At 38.4% G+C, this 18,538-nt stretch overlaps 1 protein-coding gene across 1 annotated transcript in view; it reads left to right on the top strand.

Annotated features, from left to right (window-relative positions):
* Positions 1-18,538, top strand: part of ZNRF2 (zinc and ring finger 2) — a 125,252-nt gene that overhangs the window by 84,238 nt on the left and 22,476 nt on the right. The gene's annotated exons all lie outside the window — the stretch shown is intronic.

The raw sequence follows: 18,538 nt of genomic DNA, 5'->3' as shown, positions 1-18,538 counted from the left end.
TCAGTCACAAGTGATGAATCCATATGAAAATTGGACTCTTTAACACCTGAGCAAGTCATCTAGGATTATTTTAAAGTTTTGAACAAGGTAAGTCAGACAATCTCTGAAACTGAATCTTTTAGACACCTGGACTGTCCATTTCATATTTGCTTCTTAAAAGTTGATTCCATGGAGGGATATGCTACAGAAAAATTGGGCCTGTAAATTGTGTCAGACGGGACTTTTTTGAGCAAACGAGAACTTTTTTCATTATTTTACTTATTGAACTTAGATATTTTGCAGCCTTTCTTACAGTAACTAGATCTGAAAATTTTTTTATTTATTTAAGTGTATGTTAATTTATCTATAATAAACATTCACAGTTAGCAGGGAGAATAGTTCAGCTTGTATTTCAGGTGGATATATTTATAGGTAAACTCCAGAATGAGATGGGTTCCAGAAATTTGTATGTAAGTTGTTGAGCTGGAATTTCAAATTTGTTCCATCAGAGATGATATTCTAAAATGTTTGGTTTGGTTTCCAGACTAGCCTACAACAACTTCCTTCTTCTTCCTCCTCTCCATCCTCTTCTTCCTTCTCTTCATCATTTGGAATATATCTGAATTAGTTTTAATAGCTTTCCTGAGCCCAGGTACTGATGCCTCAAAAAGAAAAGTGGCTGACTAGGTGGAACCTCTCAGGACTCAGCAGAGGCCCAGGATGGAGGCTCATGGCAATCATGGGAGAGGAGGAGGATACTTTATACACATATAAAATACATTTATATATACATACACATAGTATTTAAGTACTATAAAATTCCCCCTTTGAGAGTGTACAGTTCTTAGACTGTACGATTCAGTGATTTTTAGTAAATTTTCAGTGTTGTACAGTTATCACCACTACCTAATTTTGGAACATTTTCATCAAGCTAAAAAGAAAGCCCGTACTCATTAGTCGTCACTCCCCATTCTCTCTCTTCCCAGCCCCTGGCAACCACTAATCTAGTCTTTGTCTCTATAGTCTTACTTATTCTAGACATTTCCTCTTTGACATATTTTGTTCACCTGGCTTTATTGGTTCTCTCCTACCTCACTGGCTGTTCTTACATCTCCTTCTCTTCTCCCTTACCTTTGAAGTCAGAGGACACCAGGGCTCAAAGCTAAGACCATTTATTTTCTCTGTCCACATTCAATCCCTTACTAGTCTCTTAGAGGTTCAAGAATGTATTATCTCTAGCCCGGAACTCTTCCAGACTTCACCTCTCCCCTTGGATGTATAAGCATCTCAGACTTAACATGTTCAAAACTGACCTCTAATCTTCCACTTAAAATCTTCTCTTCTCAGTTTTCTCCCATCTCTGTTAATGGCAGCTACATCCTTCCAAGGGTGTAGTAAAGGGTGGGTGGGTCATCCTTGGATGATTTGGAGTCATCCCTGACATCAGAGGAGGATTGTGAGTGATGTAGGTGGAGTTGTCTCTTGCAGATGGTATTTTGGTAGGATGGAAAAAAATTGAGAATGTCACAGTGAGTGTTCACTTATCTGGTTTGCTCTTAAGTCTGAGATTGCATATTTCATATATTCTTCCCCTCTTGCATGTACTTCATTGTTTACTTTATGGGCCTACTAATTGGTATAGCCTATGAACCAGTTATAAATTTTATGAGTTTAGAATCTCTCTTCATTTCCCACTTCTTCACCTTTTAAAATGCTTCAGAACAAACAAATAAACAAAGAAATATTGTTATCAAGTTCTTAATCTTGATTGAATCAGTTTTGTTATTGGTTTTTTTTTTTTTTTGGCATGGGCAGGCTCTGGGAATTGAATCCGAGACTCTGGCATGGCAGTCGAGAATCCTGCCCCTGAGCCACCGTTGCACTGCCCGATTGTATCAGTTTTTAAAGTATAGTGGTTCAGAGTATGTTCTGCCTCATATAAAGTTCAGTTTTTATTTAATGTCTGTGATTGAGGGCAGTCAGATTTACATCTAACCAATCTTTGTTTTATTTGTAATTAGTACTGTGTGTGTATGTACACTTAAAGGAGATGCAATTTGAAGTACAGTTCTCTTTTCAGAGTTAAACTGTAAATTCATGTAGTGGATTAAAGCAGAGCTATTGAAAATCATTTGAAAGAAGACTGTGGCTAGAGCAGGGTATGAATATTATTCAGAGTCAACATATTTGACGAAAGGTTGAATCAATCAGAAGGAAACTTGTCCTGCAGTGAAAATGAGGGAAAAAGATCCCAACTTCCATAGGAGAATGTATTTTGTCACATTCACCCAGATGTTGTAGATACCATCGTGTCAGGCAGTGAGAGCCTTGATCCCAAAGTGCACATACAGCCTTTAATGATCTGGCTTTCAAGTTGTGTATTTGCAGGGAAGAAGAAACTTTATCCCCTAATAGATATTTTCTTGCTTGCCAGATGGTTGTAGTTCTCATTTTTAAGTTTTAAGCTTTACTGCCTTATATACTACATTTTTCTTGTTTTCAAGATTTTTCTCCCCACACTTTAATCTTTCTAAATTCAGGATGTATTTGGAAATTGGCATGTATCTTATTATTTAGGTTTAAAAAAAATAAACTTGCCAACTAAACATATCAATAAGAAGGTGTTTTATCATTGCCTAAGCATTTGTGAACTTTGCCTTCTGTGAAGGGTTTCGGTTAATTGCTTTGATGTTTCTGTTCATTTATTTGCATTGTTGGTTTCTGCATTTGAATTTGTTTTTCATCCCATACCCCTTACCCTTCCTTTTCATTAATCATTAATATTTTAATCTACCTCAATTTTTTTTTTTTACTCCTTATCCCCCCCATTATTTACTTATTTTTTATCCTTTTTTTTTTTTTTCATCAGCAGGCACTGAATAGAACACGTGTCTCCGGCACAACCGTGGCCTGCCTTGTCCTTATTTTTTACTCATCTGTCCATATCCTGGATAAAAAGAGCATCAGACACAAGGTTTTCATAATCACATGGTCACATTGTAAAATCTATATAGTTATACAGTCACCTTCAAGAATTAAGGCTACTGGCATATGTTCAACAATTTCAGGTACTTTCCTTTAGTAACACCATAAACTAAAAAGGGATATCTATATAATGCATAAAGGATAATCTCTCTACTCTTGAAAATCTCTCAACCCCTGAGACTTTATTTTGTCTCATTTCTCTCTCCCCTCTTTTGGTCAAGAAGGCTTTCTCAGTCCCATGATGCTGGGTCCCAGTTTATCCTGGGAGTCGTATCCCACATTGCCAGGGAGATTTTTACCTCTGAGAGTCATTTCCCATGTAGAGGGGGAAGGCAGTGAGTTCACTTGCTGCTCTGGCATAGACAGAGAGGCCACATCTGAGCAACGAAAGAGGTTCTCTTGTGGTGACTGTTAGGCATAATTATAAGTAGACTTAGCTTCTTTGCAGGAAGAAGTTTCATAGGGGTGAACCCTAAATTGAGGGTTCAGCCTATTGAATTGGTTGTCTCCACTGCTTGTGAGAATATCAGGAATTTCCCAGATGGGGATTTTGAATATTTCCTCCTTTCTCCCCAGTCCCCCAAGGAGACTTTGCAAATACTTTTTTAGTTTCTGCGTAAAATGCTCTGGAATGTATCAGGGCATCACACTAATCTGTACAAATCAAGAAGGTTGCACACCCTGTTCAATATTCCATGTAATTATGGTGTTCAAATAACCTGACCATACAAGTTAAATTAGATAATATGCTACCCAGTATATAAAATGTGCACCAAATAAACATCTCTCCCTTTGGTTTCACGCAGAAATTGGAGTTTTAAAATATGGACAATATCATCCTTTATCCTGTATTCTGATCTACTTTAGTCCTATCCAGATCAGCTTCATTCATATCTCTGGTTGAATTCCGATCCCTTTTTCAACTTTTTAAACAGTTCCTGTATGGGGTAGTGGTGACTTTCATAGCTTCAGAGCTCTAACTCGGAGTCTCAGTTGTCACATAAATACTTAAAGTCTCTGGAAATGACCAGGTTATATACAAACAGCTCAGTATCTCAGAATTTAGAAACAACAGTTACAACTCCTGAATGTATGTGACTGCTATAAGAACTTATAATCTAGGACCCTTTTCAGTAGGCCCCAACTTGATAACCCATGCTCTTGACTTCAGTTCACTGAGATTTTAGATTATAATTAGTCCATATAATTGAGGCATGATAATATTTGTCTTTTTGTTTCTGACATTTCATTCAGCATACAGTCCTTAAGTTTCATTTACCTAGTTGCATACCTCATATTTTCATTCCTTTTTGTGGCCATTTAGTAGTCTGTTGTTTGTACACACCATAGTTCTCCCTTCCATTCTTCAGTTGTTGTACCCTTAGGCCACCTCTGTCCATTGTGAATCACAAACACTGCTGCCATAAACACCAGTGTGCCCATGTCCATTCGTATCCCCACTCTCGGTTGCTCCAGGTATATACTGAGCAACAGGGTTGCAGGAACATATGGCAACCCCATCCCTAGCCTCTTGTGAAACCACCATACTGCCCTCCAAGAGGCTGCACCTCTCAGTTTTCCTAAGGACAGTGAATAGGTACATCTCTTTTTCTGCATTTTTGCTAGCGCTTGTCTCTTCATTTTTAAACAGTTTTATTTGCGTATTCTGCAATCCAGCCTAAGTAAATAGAATCTATATGCAAAAGTTTCCTTTTCTTCCACAAAGAATCCATACCCCTCCCCCATGCCCCTGCCTATTGACATTTAGTTTTGGCATATAGTCTTTGTTACATTTAGTGGAAGCATATTAGTGTTACTGTTGACTATAGACCCTAGCTTGCATTGATTGTGGTTATTCCCTGTATACTTTCCATTTTCAACACCTTGCAATGTTGATATTCATTTATTCTCCCTCATGCAAAACATTTATTTGTACATTTAATCAGCACCATTGTCTGCTCTAGGCAGTCCTAACTTTTACCATTTCAGTCTTTATCCTTTATATTTCCTTCTCGTTTCATACGTGCTCCCAGCCCTTTTCACTCAACCATACTCTTATTCAGCTTCATTCGTACTTATATTATTGTGCTACCATCAAAAAGTATTGTGCTATCCATTTCTGAATTTTTACAGTCAGTCCTGTTGCACATTCTGTGCTCCTTCAGCACCAAATGTCCAATCTCTAACCTCTTTCTATCTCATGTTCTTAACCTTAGTTCTCAAAGTTCACTCATTAATGTTAGTTCATATTAGTGAGACTATATAATATTTGTCCTTTTGTTTCTGGCTCACTCAACATTATGTCCTCAAGATTCAACCACATTGTTACATGCTTTATGTCTTTATTTTGTCTCACAGCTGCATAACATCCCATTGTATGTATATATACCACAGCTTGTGTAGCCACTCATTCGTTGATGAACATTTGGGCTGTTTCCATCTCTTGGAAGTTGTAAATAATGCTGCTGTAAGCATTGGTGTGCAAATGTTCATTTGTATCCTTGCCTTCAGTTCTTCTGAATATATGCCTAATAATGGAATTGCTAGATAACAGCAATTATTAATTAATTCCTCAGAAACTGCCAAACTGCCTTCCAGAGCAGTTGTGTCTGTGGTTGAGTTTTAACTTAAATGTAGATCCCTAATGGTAATTTTAAGTGACTTCATAAAGACTATCTATGGGCATCATTGAAATGAAAAGTTATTTTTTTATACTACAGATTGACTGAAGTGCCATGCAGTGAAATTAAAGGCAGTAGAAGGTGTGAAGTCTTTTATACTTTGTTATAGAAATTTCAAAGCAGGTGATATCCTCGTTCAGCTTGTCATAACCAAAACAGAACTGTTTTAAAAGTCACCTGAGATTCCTATAGAAAAATATAGTGTCTATCATGATCAAAAATTACAAATGTACAAGGAGCAAGAGTCAGTAGAAGTAATTAGAATTACCATCCCAAGAACTGTAAAAATTACTTTTCAAATCATTAAAAATTATAGAATTGGTCATTTGAGCACATCAGGCAGAGAATCCACAATTTTTTTTGCATGGGCAGGCACTGGGCGTGCCACAGTGGCTTGGCAGGCAGAGTTCTCGCCAGTCATGCCGGAAACCCAGGCTTGATTCCTGGTGCCTGCCCATGCAAAAAAATAAAAAATAAAAAAATAAGTAAAAATTATGAAAGGATAAATAGGAGCCATAGAAATAAATAAGACACTCTAAATAAAGAACAGGCAGAATTGAAAAAGGTTCAGACGAACTCGTAACCATTAGTCATTGAAATTAAAATCTCAGTGAATAAGTTAAGCAGCAGATTATATAGAACTGTAGGGAGAATTCTGCAGATCTGGGGAAATTACACCAAATATGGAAAGAAAGTGATAGAAAATATGAAGGAGAGGTATATGACTTGGAGCCTGGAATGAGAACATCCATCATATATATTGATAATCACAGCAAAAGAGATAGGAGTAGGCAGAGGTAATATTTGAAGGGAAATGGTTGGGGACTTTCTGAAATTGCTTAAAGACAGGAATTCTCAGATTAAAGGAGCATATCGGTTCTGAATAGTATAAGTAAAAATAAATCCATTCCTAGAGTCACCGTAAACTAAATACTAAACAAAAAGAGAAAAGTGTTCAAAGTAACCCCCAAAACATTTTGATTGGTTCCACTTGAAATTTAGCATATCTTTACCTTATAAAGATAATGGATAGGAAATGATTAATAAGAAATTTTGCCACAGTCTAAAAACTTAAAAGACTCATGTTATAATACAAAAATGGCAAGCCTCTTATAATGTATGGCACTAAATTCACTGCTCTTCTGTTAACACTTAGCTGCCCAAGAGTGGCACTAATGTGAATTTTTTAAACGTTGTAATGTAAAACAATTAAAGAATACAAGTTGGGAATTCAGGTTGCTGAGTTCAGGTACCTGTTCTATTAATTCTGTCAGTTACTAGCTGTGTAATATTAGTTTTGGTTTTCTCACTTGAAGCAGTGGGTCTAGAAATAGTACCTATCTCCATAGCATTATTGTGAGAACCAAGTGAGAAATCGTGCACAGTTCTTCACTAGAAGTGAGTGCTAAGTAAATAGTAGCTATTATTACTAAGAAATATTACCTTCAATTTAAGAGGTAAACATATAGTAGGTGCCATTTTATCTAACATTTTAACATCTGAAATTCTTCTATTTTATTTTTAAAAATCCGTAGTTTAATCCTAAATTAGAAGTCCAGGAGTCTTGCATGCTAGTTTTAATTCTGTAGTACATAGGGATGAGATTGTTGGCAGGAGGATAATTAGAAAACTACCTGTTCAGATATGATATGAAAATATAAAGCTGTAGTTTAATGGAAAAATTTTTTTTTCTACATGATGGGGTCACATTGCTGAAATCTGAAGTTTAAATTTGATGACAGGCAGATAGTGCACAGAAATTCTAGCAGAAATTAATCTTTGTAGAAGCATTGATCCTGTCATATTCTCTGTAGGATTAGAAACTCTGTAAAAAACTGGATACATCAAAAGTATTGTTTTGAGGTTCCTTATGGCTTATAAAAGAAGACACATAGAATAGGAATAGAAATTAAAATACTTAGTTAAAAGTGAGAAGAAGGAAGTTCTATTAGATCTCTAAGACATGAAGTTGGTCTCAGATTTCCACTTCAGATTTCATTAATAAATCTGACAAGGGGAATGTGGTAGTTAGGTTCAGGTGTCAACCTGGCCAGGTGAACGTGCCTAGTTCTGTTGCTGTGGCCATGAGCCAATGGTACCTGAATTTCATCTGTTGCTCATTAGATCTGCAGTCGGCTAGGAGGTGTGCCTGCTTTAATGACGATGTTTAACTTAATTGGCTGGTGCTTAAATGAGAGAGTGCAACCTAGCACAGCCCAAGCAGCTCATCAGCATACCTCATCTTGGCACCCACAGCTCGTTCCAGGCCTTTGGAGATGCAGAAAGGAATAACCCTGGGGAAAGATGTTGGAATCCAGAGGCCTGGAGAGAAGGCCAGCAGAGATAGCCATGTGCCTTCCCAAGTAAGAAAGAACATCAGTCAAAAGTTAGCTGCCTTTCCTCTGAAAAACCAACAAAATAAATCCCCATTTATTAAAAACCAGTCCATCTCTGGTGTGTTGCATTCCGGCAGCTAGCAAACTAGAACAGGGGATGACATCTTTTTTTCTTTATTTAATAATTCTTATTTTGTCTCAGCGTTTCATAGATCTTTATAAAAACCTTCCCTGTTTTGTGTGTTCTCATCCTTTCACTTTAATAATGTTGATTTTTATGTGATTGCTGTTATTCCAAATAAGCTTTCTTGCATTTAAGAAGAAATCAGATAAGCCCAACTTTGCAAGAAAACTCATTACCCTCCCCTCTATGCGTACATGATTTTCAGGGGTGAAAGTCTCCCTCACAATGAGTGACATGATTCCCACGGATGAACCTGGTGCTGTCACTGTGGGATCAATAATGCCTTCTGGACTGAAAGGGGTAAAGAAAGGTAACAAAACAGGATATCAGTGGCTAAGAGAGTTCATTTAGAGTCGAGAATCTGTTACTGAGGCTACTCTTATGCAATCTTTAGCAAGATATTGCTCATTGCCACGGTTTGCCAAATCCCAACCAACATCATGCTTATTAACCCTAAAGAGCACTTAGGGCTCTGAGATGTAAAAAGTTTCATGCTTTCCTGAAACCCATTTACTTCCAGAGGGGCCAGCCTCTCCAGGAATATCTACTAATTCCATCCCCCTGTTCTGTATTATTGACACCCCTTGTCAACATGAAAAAGTTTGGAAGGGCATAGCCCAAAGATACTTATAGAGTGGGAGAAGAATCAAAGGGGAAGGAAGAGTTATAAGAGAGAAGATAGGATTTAACAAATGAGTATGGCCACTGAAAAATCACTATATTGATATTTCTTTCAGTCTTTGTTGTTTGGGAACAGCTAGAAGAAAAAAACTGAAACTTCAGAATGGTAACCCATAACAGACTGTGCAGTCTGTTCTGTAGCTGCTTGTTGGAGTATACTTTGAAAATTATTGCTTTTTCTCTTTTTTTCTTTTAACATATAAGTTACACTTCAAAATAAAAAAACATTAATCAATAAAAAAGGAGAAATCAGAGAAGAAGAAATAAAACAGAGACCCTGAAAATACTTGGAGTATAAGAGCCCAAGTGAAGTAATATATTTGTCCTAAAGGGAAAAGCTTTTTTCCATTGGGCACTTATTTTGGTTAAGATGGAGTACTAGAAGACTCTCATTTTATAGGAATTCTATTTAAAATATTAATAAAATGCATTTCCAAATTGATCTCATTTTGTGTGTCTGTTTCTTCTTTTAAGTAGCAAAACTAGGGGCTCAGCCATATCTACCAATAATTTTACCCTTTCAAAAAAGTATTTTTTATGTGTGTGCACAATAACAGTTAAAGCAAATTGTCTTTATTTAGACATTTAACCTGGGCCTTGCAAGGTTAATAAAATTTGGGAAGAAAAGGAAGATACCTTTGGGAATAACAATTAGGCACATATAGCTGGAGGCAGGAGAGAAAAATAAATGAGAAAAGTGGTAAAAAGATTTAATTAGGACTATATAATGAAGTTCTTTTAGAAATTATTTGGAACGTAAAAAACTAAACTGGCATTAATAAGCAAAAATTGGAAGGAAAATATCTCATTAAAGACCAGTTTGGGTATTGGTATAGTTCTTTTTTTTTTTTTAATTTCATTATTGTTATATTTTTTATTTTATATTATTTTTTAATAATTCTTTTTTTATTAATTAACGGAAAAAAATTACAACATTTAGAAATCATACCATTCTACATATGCAATCAGTAATTCTTAACATCATCACACAGATGCATGATCATTGTTTCTTAGTACATTTGCATCGGTTTAGAGGAACTAGCAACACAACAGAAAAAGATATAGAATGTTAATATAGAGAAAAGAAATAAAAGTAATAACAATAGTAAAAAAAAAAAACAACAAAACAAAAAAAACCCTATAGCTCAGATGCAGCTTCATTCAGTGTTTTAACATGATTACTTTACACTTAGGTATTATTGTGCTGTCCATTTTTGAGTTTTTGTATCTAATCCTGTTGCACAGTCTGTATCCCTTCAGCTCCAATTACCCATTATCTTACCCTGTTTCTAAATCCTGCTGGACTCTGTTACCAATGACATATTCCAAGTTTATTCTCGAATGTCCGTTCACATCAGTGGGACATACAGTATTTGTCCTTTAGTTTTTGGCTGGACTCACTCACCATAATGTTCTCTAGGTCCATCCATGTTATTACATGCTTCATAAGTTTATCTTGTCTTAAAGCTGCATAATATTCCATCGTATGTATATACCACAGTTTGTTTAGCCATTCTTCTGTTGATGGACATTTTGGCTATTTCCATCTCTTTGCAATTGTAAATAACGCTGCTATAAACATTGGTGTGCAAATGTCCGTTTGTGTCTTTGCCCTTAAGTCCTTTGAGTAGATACCTAACAATGGTATTGCTGGGTCATATGGCAATTCTATATTCAGCTTTTTGAGGAATGCCAAACTGCCTTCCACAGTGGTTGCACCATTTGACATTCCCACCAACAGTGGATAAGTGTGCCTCCCTCTTTCTCCGCATCCTCTCCAGCACTTGTCATTTTCTGTTTTGTTGATAATGGCCATTCGGGTGGGTGTGAGATGATATCTCATTGTGGTTTTGATTTACATTTCTCTAATGGCCAGGGACATTGAGCATCTCTTCATGTGCCTCTTGGCCATCCGTATTTCCTCTTCTGGTAGGTGTCTGTTCAAGTCTTTTTCCCATTTTGTAACTGGGTTGGCTGTCTTTTTGTTGTTGAGTTGAACAATCTCTTTATAAATTCTGGATACTAGACCTTTATCTGATATGTCATTTCCAAATATTGTCTCCCATTGTGTAGGCTGTCTTTCTACTTTCTTTTTTTTTTTTTTTTTTTTTTTTTTTTTTTTTTTTTTTTTTTAAGGAAAGACAGAGAGAAGGAAGGAAGGATAGAAGGAAGGAAGGAAGGAAGAAAGGGAAACATCTTTAAACATTTTCTGGTTTTATTGTATTCTGTTTCTCCGTTTTTGTTACATGGGCTGGGGCCGGGAATCGAACCGAGGTCCTCCGGCATAGCAGGCAAGCACTTTGCCCGCTGAGCCACCGCGGCCCGCCCTGTCTTTCTACTTTCTTGATGAAGTTCTTTGATGCACAAAAGTGTTTAATTTTGAGGAGCTCCCATTTATTTATTTCTTTCTTCAGTGCTCTTGCTTTAGGTTTAAGGTCCATAAAACTGCCTCCAATTGTAAGATTCATAAGATATCTCCCTACATTTTCCTCTAACTGTTTTATGGTCTTAGACCTAATGTTTAGATCTTTGATGCATTTGGAGTTAACTTTTGTATAAGGTGTGAGATACGGGTCTTCTTTCATTCTTTTGCATATGGATATCCAGTTCTCTAGGCACCATTTATTGAAGAGACTCTTCTGTCTCAGGTGAGTTGGCTTGACTGCCTTATCAAAGATCAAATGTCCATAGATGAGAGGGTCTATATGTGAGCACTCTATTCGATTCCATTGGTCGATTTATCTATCTTTATGCCAGTACCATGCTGTTTTGACCACTGTGGCTTCATAATATGCCTTAAAAGTCCGGCAGCGCGAGACCTCCAGCTTCGTTTTTTTTCCTCAAGATGTTTTTAGCAATTCGGGGCAAACTGCCCTTCCAGATAAATTTGCTTATTGGTTTTTCTAATTCTGAAAAATAAGTTGTTGGGATTTTGATTGGTATTGCGTTGAATCTGTAGATCAGTTTAGGTAGGATTGACATCTTAATTATATTTAGTCTTCCAATCCATGAACACGGTATGCCCTTCCATCTATTTAGGTCTTCTGTGATTTCTTTTAGCAGTTTTTTTGTAGTTTTCTTTATATAGGTTTTTTGTCTCTTTAGTTAAATTTATTCCTAGGTATTTTATTCCTTTAGTTGCAATTGTAAATGGGATTCGTTTCTTGATTTCCCCCTCAGCTTGTTCATTACTAGTGTATAGAAACGCTACAGATTTTTGAATGTTGATCTTGTAACCTGCTACTTTGCTGTACTCATTTATTAGCTCTAGTAGTTTTGTTGTGGATTTTTCCGGGTTTTCGACGTATAGTATCATATCGTCTGCAAACAGTGATAGTTTTACTTCTTCCTTTCCAATTTTGATGCCTTGTCTTTCTTTTTCTTGTCTAATTGCTCTGGCTAGAACCTCCAACACAATGTTGAATAATAGTGGTGATAGTGGACATCCTTGTCTTGTTCCTGATCTTAGGGGGAAAGCTTTCAATTTTTCCCCATTGAGGATGATATTAGCTGTGGGTTTTTCATATATTCCCTCTATCATTTTAAGGAAGGTCCCTTGTATTCCTATCTTTGAAGTGTTTTCAACAGGAAAGGATGTTGAATCTTGTCAAATGCCTTCTCTGCATCAATTGAGATGATCATGTGATTTTTCTTCTTTGATTTGTTGATATGGTGTATTACATTAATTGATTTCCTTATGTTGAACCATCCTTGCATACCTGGGATGAATCCTACTTGGTCATCATGTATAATTCTTTTAATGTGTTGTTGGATACGATTTGCTAGAATTTTATTGAGGATTTTTGCATCTATATTCATTAGAGAGATTGGTCTGTAGTTTTCTTTTTTTGTAATATCTTTGCCTGGTTTGGGTATGAGGGTGATGTTGGCTTCATAGAATGAATTAGGTAGTTTTCCCTCCACTTCAATTATTTTGAAGAGTTTGAGGAGAGTTGGTACTAATTCTTTCTGGAATGTTTGATAGAATTCACATGTGAAGCCGTCTGGTCCTGGACTTTTCTTTTTAGAGAGCTTTTGAATGACTAATTCAATCTCTTTACTTGTGATTGGTTTGTTGAGGTCATCTATTTCTTCTTGAGTCAAAGTTGGTTGTTCATGTCTTTCCAGGAACCCGTCCATTTCATCTAAGTTGTTGTATTTATTAGCGTAAAGTTGTTCATAGTATCCTGTTATTACCTCCTTTATTTCTGTGAGGTCAGTAGTTATGTCTCCTCTTCCATTTCTGATCTTATTTATTTGCATCCTCTCTCTTCTTCTTTTTGTCAATCTTGCTAAGGGCCCATCAATCTTATTGATTTTCTCATAGAACCAACTTCTGGTCTTATTGATTTTCCCTATTGTTTTCAAGTTTTCGATTTCATTTATTTCTGCTCTAATCTTTGTTATTTCTTTCCTTTTGCTTGCTTTGGGATTAGTTTGCTGTTCTTTCTCCAGTTCTTCCAAGTGGACAGTTAATTCCTGCATTTTTGCCTTTTCTTCTTTTCTGATGTAGGCATTTAGGGCAATAAATTTCCCTCTTAGCACTGCCTTTGCTGCGTCCCATAGGTTTTGATATGTTGTGTTTTCGTTTTCATTCGCCTCGAGGTATTTTCTAATTTCTCTTGCAATTTCTTCTTTGACCCACTCGTTGTTTAAGAGTGTGTTGTTGAGCCTCCACGTATTTGTGAATTTTCTGGCACTCCGCCTATTATTGATTTCCAACTTCATTCCTTTATGATCCGAGAAAGTGTTGTGTATGATTTCAATCTTTTTAAATTTGTTAAGACTTGTTTTGTGACCCAGCATATGGTCTATCTTTGAGAATGATCCATGAGCACTTGAGAAAAAGGTGTATCTTGCTGTTGTGGGATGTAATGTCCTATAAATGTCTGTTAAGTCTAGCTCATTTATAGTAATATTCAGATTCTCTATTTCTTTATTGATCCTCTGTCTAGATGTTCTGTCCATTGATGAGAATGGTGAATTGAAGTCTCCAAGTACTATGGTAGATGTGTCTATTTCCCTTTTCAGTAATTGCAGTGTATTCCTCACGTATTTTGGGGCATTCTGATTCGGTGTGTAAATATTTATGATTGTTATGTCTTCTTGTTTAATTGTTCCTTTGATTAGTAGAGAGTATCCTTCTTTGTCTCTTTGAACTGTTTTACATTTGAAGTCTAATTTGTTGGATATTAGTATAGCCACTCCTGCTCTTTTCTGGTTGTTATTTGCATGAAATATCTTTTTCCAACCTTTCATTTTCAACCTATGTTTATCTTTGGGTCTAAGATGTGTTTCCTGTAGACAGCATATAGAAGGATCCTGTTTTTTAATCCATTCTGCCAGTCTATGTCTTTTGATTGGGGAATTCAGTCCATTAACATTTAGTGTTATTACTGTTTGGATAATATTTTCCTCTAGCATTTTGCCTTTTGTATTATATATATCATATCTGACTTTCCTTCTTTCTACACTCTTCTCCATACCTCTCTCTTCTGTCTTTTCGTATCTGACTCTAGTTCTCCCTTTAGTATTTCTTGCAGAGCTTGTCTCTTGGTCACAAATTCTCTCAGTGACTTTTTGTCTGAGAATGTTTTAATTTCTCCCTCATTTTTGAAGGACAATTTTGCTGGATATAGGAGTCTTGGTTGGCAGTTTTTCTCTTTTAGTAATTTAAATATATCATCCCACTGTCTTCTAGCTTCCATGGTTTCTGCTGAGAAATCTACACATAGTCTTATTGGGTTTCCCTTGTATGTGATGGATTGTTTTTCTCTTGCTGCTTTCAAGATCCTCTCTTTCTCTTTGACCTCTGACATTCTAACTAGTAAGTGTCTTGGAGAACGCCTATTTGGGTCTAATCTCTTTGGGGTGCGCTGCACTTCTTGGATCTGTAATTTTAGGTCTTTCATAAGAGTTGGGAAATTTTCAGTGATAATTTCTTCCATTAATTTTTCTCCTCCTTTTCCCTTCTCTTCTCCTTCTGGGACACCCACAACACGTATATATGTGCGGTTCATATTGTCCTTGAGTTCCCTGATACCCTGTTCAAATTTTTCCATTCTTTTCCTGATAGTTTCTGTTTGTTTTTGGAATTCAGATGTTCCATCCTCCAAATCACTAATTCTATCTTCTGTGTCTTTAAATCTATCATTGTAGGTATCCATTGTTTTTTCCATCTTTTCTATTTTATCCTTCACTTCCATAAGCTCTATGATTTGTGTTTTCAGTGTTTCTGTTTTTTCTTTTTGTTCAGCCCATGTCTGCTTCATGTCCTCCCTCAATTTATCGATTTCGTTTTTGAAGAGGTTTTCCATTTCTGTTCGTATATTCAGCATTAGTTGTTTCAGCTTCTGTATCTCATTTGAAGTATTGGTCTGTTCCTTTGACTGGGCCATATTTTCAATTTTCTGAGCGTGATCTGTTATCCTCTGCTGGCGTCTGGGCATGTAGTCAGACTTCCCTCGGTGTTGGACCCAACAGACTGAAAGATCCTTCTGTGCAATCTCTGGGTTCTGTCTTTCCTATCCTGCCCAGTAGGTGGCACTCGTGGCACACGTTTGTCTGCGGGTTCTACCAGCAAAAGGTGCTGTGGGTCCTTTAACCTTGGAAAACTCTCGCCGTGGGGGAGGTTTGCCAGCCGAAGCGGCTTGGAAGAGTGCCAGCCGACCCGGGGGTCTGAACGCGTTGAGGGTCGCCGTCCGCCGCAGCCCGGGAGAGCGCCCAACCGAATTTCCTAGTCGGCCCGGGGCGCCATGCATGGCGGCAGGGCGCGAGCCGCCGCGGCCTGGTAGAGTGCACCGTTCCCAGCTGGACCAGGGAGTCACGTGTTTGGAAGGGACCCCCCCCGGTCACCGTTCTCCGCGGTCTGGGGATTTCCAACCCAACTCTCTCATTTGGTCTGGGAGGCCTCGCGTGGTGGGGGCGTCAGCCGCCGCGGCCCAAGGGGACCGCCTGCCCAATTCTGCCAGCTGGCCTGGGAAGGAGGAAGGGAGGGACTCTGGCCGCTTGCCTCCCGCCCAGGAAAGCCCGCGCCCTTCGGCGATCTCACCGGAGCTGGTTCTCCCAGACAGTCAGCCATTCTAGGATGGGGTACACCATCCCTTTGATCTCTGTCGTGGCTCCGGGAGCTGCTCTGTATCGTCTCCACTCCCCCAGTAGCTGTTCTGGAGGAGGAAAGGTGAGGGTGGCAAGGCTGTCGAGGACAGTGGCAGAGGAGCTGGTGAAGGCGGCAGAGGACACGGTGGTGGTTGGAGAGCCGCCGGAGCAGGAGGAGAAAGGGAACGATAAGATGGCGGATGGAGCGCCGGAGCAGGAGGGGAAAGAGAAGGGCCAGATGGCGGCGGTGAAGAGGGAAGAAGAGGGCTGGCTGGCTGGCGACGGGAGCGCCGCCGGCGGAGAAAGAGGGAGAGGAGGGCTGGCTGGCAGGCGGCGGGAGCGCCGCTGGCGGAGAAAGAGGGAGAGGAGGGCTGGCTGGCTGGCGGCGGGAGCTCCGCCGGCGGAGAAAGAGGTAGAGGAGGGCTGGCTGGCTGGCGGCAGGAGCGCTGCCCGCGGAGAAAGAGGGAGAGGAGGGCTGGCTGGCTTGCGGCGGGAGCGCCGCCCGCGGAGAAAGTGCCAATACTTTTTGATTATCTGCTTAAAATACTCTAGGATGTATCCAGGCATTATGTTAAGCTGTACAGGATTAAAGGCCCTCATTCTTATTCTGGGCTCTCCCTGTGTTTTAAATGATCTATCTAGAAAGATTGAGTTAGATTATGTGCTACGGAAAATTTAGGTTCTGGATGAATAAAACTTTCTTTCTTTGTCTCATAGAGTAGGTGAAGTTGTAAAATATAAACCATGTGTTCCTTATCCCTGTATTCTGAATTACCTTGATCCCTACCTGATCAGCTTCATTCTCATCTGGAAACATGAAGTTATACATTGTTCTAGTTTGCTAGCTGCCAGAATGCAATATACCAGAAACAGAAGGGGAATTTATTAAGTTGCAAATTTGCAGTTCTAATGCCATGAAAATGTGACAGTTAAAGCAAGTGTATAAAAATGTTCAAATTAGGACACCAATAAGAGGTTACCTTTACTCACAAAAGGCTGATGAAGTTCAGGGTTTGTCTCTCAACTGAAAAGGCACATGATGACATCTGCTATCTTTCTCTCCATGCTTCTTGTTTCATGGGGTTCCCCAAGGGATGTTTTCCTTCTTCATCTCCAGAAGTCTCTGTCTGTGAGGTCTCTCCTGGTTCTCATGGCTTTCTTCTCTCATGGCTCTGTTACTCTCTCCAAAATGCTTCCTCTTTTAAAGGATTCCAGTAAACTGATCAAGACTCACCTGGAATGGGTGGAGTCACATCTCCATCTAATCAAAAAGTTAATACCCACAATCGGGCGTGCCACATCTTCATGGAGATAATCTAATCAAAAGATTCCAAGTTTAGCTATTGAATAGGGATTAAAAGAGATCTTTGCTCCCACAAGATTGGATCAGGATTAAACCATGGCTTTTGTATGGTACATAATCCTTTTAAACCAGCACGTACATATATAAAACAGACTCTCAAAATCCAGAAATAACATTTACTGCTCCATACTAAGTATGACTGTTACAAGCTTACAGTAAGTATTTTCTAAATGAGACTGTACAATATTGCTCTTTTGTTTCTGGCTTATTTTTAAAACATTTGTTTTAAAACGCATTTCACACTTGTTCTTCCTTGATTTCCAGGTGGTTTCATTACCTGAGGTCCCATTTTATAGATCCTCCACAATCTAGTTTGTAGATCTAGCTAGCAAACTAGAACAACACATCAGGTGCTTGATAAATATTTTTTGAATAAACTAACAAAGCAATAGATCTTAAACTTAGAGAAAACACCCACCAACAGGTGAACAGCCAACAGACAGAGAAAATGCTAGGTCAGAAGGTTGCTATTGCTAGTGACCTGGGCATTTTGTTTGTTGCCTTAGTGACTCAGCTCAGCTCAGACCTATATATTTTTTAAGTGTATATTGCCTTCTTTATCTGAAGATACATACTTATCAGCCTATCAACTAGAGAGCACTACATAATATATGCTGTAGTCCAACAAATGCTTATATGTCTACTATGTATGGGTAGAGTGTTAAAAGTATGTACACACAGGACAGATATCTTAAATGTTCTTTACTGAGATAATAAAGCAAACTGTAAAATGCAAATGTATGTGGAAAAAGGACCTAAGCAGGTCCACAGCCAGAAGAGAATTTTTTGCACCTTAATATTGTTTAAGGTGATGCAAGTAGCTGCCAGGTTGACAAGGGGTGGACATGTGGTAGTTAGATTCAGTTGGTCAACTTGGCCAGGTGAAGGCACCTAGTTCTGTTGCTGTGGACATGAGCCAATGGTACGTGAACCTCATCTGTTGCTGATTACATCTGCAGTCAGCTAGGAGGTGTGCTTTTTTTTTTAAGACCTTTGACTTAATTGGCTGGTGCTTAAATGAGAGAGCACAACGTAGCACAGCCCAAGCAGCTTGGCATACCTCATCTCAGCACTCACAATTCAGTCCATGCCTTTGGAGATGCAGAAAGGAATTGCCTTGGGGAAAGTTGTTGGAACCCAGAGGCCTGGAGAGAAGGCCCACAGGAGACCATTCTGCGCCTTCCCACATGAGAAAGAACCTCAAATGAAAGTTAGCTGCCTTTCCTCTGAA

The sequence above is a fragment of the Tamandua tetradactyla genome, chromosome 1 (genome assembly GCF_023851605.1).
Source record: "Tamandua tetradactyla isolate mTamTet1 chromosome 1, mTamTet1.pri, whole genome shotgun sequence".
NCBI classification, from domain to species: Eukaryota; Metazoa; Chordata; class Mammalia; order Pilosa; family Myrmecophagidae; genus Tamandua; species Tamandua tetradactyla.
Note: the sequence above shows the minus strand (reverse complement) of the source record. Positions and strands in the feature narration are given on the sequence as shown.